Consider the following 4,747-nt stretch of genomic DNA (forward strand, 5'->3'; position numbering starts at 1 on the left):
CTAAGGCATGTATATCAAAGCTAGCCTACTTAAATTACCTAACTGAACTAAGGCCTAATCCTGGCTTAATCTAAGCCCTGCTGTGAAACCAGGCCAATCTGTATTGTAATAAGAACAATAGAAATAAAGGTGACTTATTGTCATAACTTATTGGATAATTTGATTTCTCGTTTTGTCTTCTAAATGGAAAAATCAAGAAAACTCATTTATCACATATTCAACCCTTCTCATGAACATAAATGAACAAATCTCAAGACGTTTTTTAATATTATTATTTTTGGACTGCACTTGTGATGCATATTTATCAGTTTAATGATTACCTTATCCTGTTGCATTCGCTGTATGGTGTCATCAGAGACGTTTCTTGACTTCAAAAATTCCCAAAGGTCATCCATCCTAGAAGAACAGACATAATGATATATAAAAAATATTATAACAAACTCTGGAGTTAGCTGGAATAAGATCGGTCCATTCGTTTTGCCCTCTAGTGGACAGTACGACACTCATTTGAACGATAGAAATCACACTGAAAAAGGCCAAGTCTTATGATTTGGTTAAATCCAAGTCTTTTACAATACACATAACTGAATTCATTATTAGTTCCGAAATATATAGCCAAAATTCTGACTTTTTAAAAACTTAGAGACTTTGGACCTACATAGGCCTATGCACATCACAGCACAATATGGATAATTGGCAGTATTACTATTAAACATATGATTAACAGATATTATAAAACTACAATTTTATGACCGAAGCTACATGTTTATGCAGTAAAATTGACCCAATATATTGTGGCATTATGGTACACATGGCCGGCCCAAGCCTTTATGTGTCTCTAAGGAGAATTTTATTTGGAGGCCACCAATATGATTAACTATTGTCAATACTTGACTATAAATCTAACACACCCATAATCAATTTTATTAGTCTTTTTTTATATCAATCTTTCTTCTGTTGCACATAAAAGTTATTTTGAGGAATTTGGGCAACCAAACAGTTGCTTGTCACCAGCGACTTCCATAGTATATAAGTCAATAGGGACCTACAACTGTTTGGTTACCCAAATTCTTCACAATGTCTTCTTTTGTGTTCAGCAGAAGAAAGAAATTGATACAGTTTTGGAGTAACATGAGAGTGAGTAAATAATGACAGAATTTTCCTTTTTGGGTGAACTATCCCTTTAAGAACAAGCGTCAGACTCAGCATGTTTACTATAACCCTGCTGTCCCTTTAAGACCTACATGCTTCTAACACAGAGATACAACGGATTACTTTCACTTTAGATATAACCAACTGTGTTTATGTAAACATTGTGTGTATTTATATAGTCAGATGCAAGCACAATCAGATGCAAACGATAAAGTCCAATAATCGGGCGCTGTTTGACAGGCTTTTAGTGTACGCGCGCTCCGGGTGTAGCCTATGCTTTAAAAAAAAAAAAAAAAAAAGAAGAGGCAAATAATGATATTTTGTTATTGCGAATAAGTGCAGTGTCTCGTGAGTGTAAGTCTACCGCTGCGTTAACATGTGATGTAAATATAGCCTACATCAAGTTGTAGGCTGCAATTAAATGTCAAGGTCAGGGTCTATGGTCTTGGGGTCCACCTAGTGGCGGCGGGGCACTAATTATCTGATTCGTTCACTTAGGGAGGGCTGACATGATGGTAGCCAACATAAAATAAAATGTTATATTTGTTCCCCCATAAAATCTTATATACTGCCATAATTTATTAGGTGTATACATCTGAAACTTTAACATGAGTTAAATTTCCCTAAGCCTATAGGCCTATTCTTAGAGTGTTTTAGGCGCCCAAGCCATAACATGTAAATGTGATTTAATTACAAATATGACGCGGGATCATTCATATTCACATAGGCCTATATATAGGCTACGCGAATTATAATCTTTACTTACTGTATGTGCAATTATGCAATAGCCTACTTCTGTGTAGCCTAGCTAGGCTACTTTATGACTTACCTGGGGTGATAGCCTACAATCTTTCCTTAAATCTTTTCAGAAGTGAGTTTGCTCAGATCCGCTCGCTAAAGGCAAGAATTTCATCCAACTACGATCAAAATAGCCTAATTAATGTGTTCACAATTCTATGGAAGCATGCATGTCATCCTGTGTCGTGTCGTGTCCTGTCGAGTGAAGCCTGAAGATCAATTAGCTTAGTCGACAAGTCATAATTTCGATTTCGTTATGTCATAATTTTGACTTTTAAAGTCATAATTACGACTTTTAAAGTCATAATTTCGACTTAGTATGTCAAAATTTCGATTTGGTATGTCAAAATTTTGACTTTTTATCTCATAATTATGACTTTTAAAGTCATAATTTCGATTTAGTATGTCAAAATTTCGACTTGGTATGTCAAAAGTTTGACTTTTTATCACATAATTATGACTTTTAAAGTCATAATTTCGATTTAGTAAATCATAAATTCGACATTTTATGTCATAATAATGATTTAAGAATGTCATCATTTCGAGTTTTTATGGTCGTTTTTTTTCTTATGTGGCGGGAATGGGCTTCCATAATATACACTATCAAGCAGTAAACAATACACCAAAAAACAGAAAACACATTGTTCAAAACATATAGTTCTCGAAATATATCTATGGACATTGGACAGCTATTCTGTTTAGACTTACCCATGACACTTACTGTACCATCAAAAAGTTCAGGGAGAAGTACATTTTTAATCTCAAAACAAATTTCATATGTTTCCGTCATTGTCTTTTGATGAACGAAAACATGTTCTATCATAGTAGCTCAAAATTTATCAGAAATTACAACTCTGCTTTGCTCTTTGCAAAATGTGTTTGTTCTTCCTCCTCCTTGTACCCCTATTTTTACAGTACTGTACCCTGCATCTCACAAACTTGTCCTTTGTCTCTGTGATACTGTAATTCTTGTTCTTTGTTGATATGAACCTGCAACCAGTCAAAATCTATTGAGCAGTCAGTGGCAGTGCTGTTACAGTAACAAATTGAAAGCACAATGTTCAGGGACATACAATGTGTTCATTGTACAGTATACAGCCCACAATGCACTGTACTGCAGAATACAATACTAAAAGGGACAAAAAAATCAGAGTAAACATGTGATCAGTGTGCTTCTTCTTGTCTTTGGGCATCATTTGAAACAGGTTAAATCAGTTTTGAGTGGTTGTGTTCAATCAATGACACGTGTTCTCTATTTGTAGTTGATTGTTGCCACTTGTGTTTACCAGTGTGGATGACATGTGCATTAGAGTGTGTTTTGAGAATGAGAAAGTGTTTAGAGTTTTGCTGAAAAGTCTAAGTGAGATCTGCAAATTGTGTTTCACCATGTGAAATGGTTTAAGGTATTGACAAAAGACTGCACAATTAGCTAAATGAGTTCAGGCAACTGAGAACTTTGTTCAGCCAATGGGTTTTAGTGTTTTAGCAATTGAGAAAAACTGTAATAAGATTATAGAATATTTTATATTTAATACATCTGAAAATTAAAAGTAATTGAAAGTAATAAAAAAATATTAATAAAAATATATAAAATTCCCAACTGTCCCCCCAGTGTTTTCCAGCCCTGGTCGTCAATAGAAAAAAAGATGCTTTGGCCTCGCATAGATAGAGCTGTAAGTCCCGCCCCTTCCGCTAACCCCACTGGACCTCTAGGTTGAAAAATCGTCAATGCAAGTGAATGGGAGAAAATAATTATTTTCTGGTCCCATTTGAATTTTGCCATGAATGTGAACATATGTTGTCTGTGAATTTTTTAATATAATTTTTCGTGTGAAGAATGCTACAATTTAGCGGGTAGAAGTTTGATACGGTTAGACTTTGTTTGAGAGCACTTTGTGGACTACAACCTAGTTTTTACATCAGACGGGAATCTGAAGAAAGAACAGCCCATTTGGTTTGAATGGTGACATTTGGGTACAAAACACACAGGCATCTCGATCTGTCCCCATAGATTATCGCAGCATTAGCACCGTGATTTGACAAGTGGAGGGAAAATGTGTTATGGGGTGACGTCACATAGGCGACATGTAGTCTTTTTCGTTATGTCTTTTCCACAACTGCTAGCCAAAGAATCATACAATATACTGTCAAACTCGTAACATGAAAAATTATATAAAAAATTCACAGACAACATATGTTCACATTCATGGCACAATTCAAACCAGCTCTATAGGCTAATGTTAGTTACACCAGCTGGCTGGAACTAGCTCACACTAACCCTAACCAATTTAGAGCTCCTTGGCTGAAATGAACCAACCATATCTTAAACCCTGGGGGAAAAAATCTGTTTGAAAGATATCGGGGTGGATGTGACTGGTACTTCTGACTAGTTTTCTAGATAGCAGAACTGTATATCGTTTTGCAATTATGTCTTTGAAATACTCTGTAGCCTATAGGCCATTACTTTTAGACAGGCACTATTTTCTGGTGTCTTCTGTACAATCATTTACAGAATCTGCCGCGCCATTGTTCATTTTTTTCCACTCCATTTTACTACTGAGATATAATACATTTTACATAGCCTAGTATTTTTTGACAAAGGCGATTTACATTGAGAGAGTGCCATATCGCCACCTTGTGGAGCAAAATGCTGTATCCATCTTTATTAGAGCATTTGCTCTTGCTTATATAGGCCACAGACAAATTGTTCATAGGCCTACTTATATTTTTGATCACTTCTAATGTTATCCTGTTTTCAGATTCCATTAACTTGTCCCGGATAGCACACGTATAGGCT

This window comes from Leuciscus leuciscus, assembly GCF_965113295.1.
Source record: "Leuciscus leuciscus genome assembly, chromosome: 5".
Classification (NCBI taxonomy): Eukaryota; Metazoa; Chordata; class Actinopteri; order Cypriniformes; family Leuciscidae; genus Leuciscus; species Leuciscus leuciscus.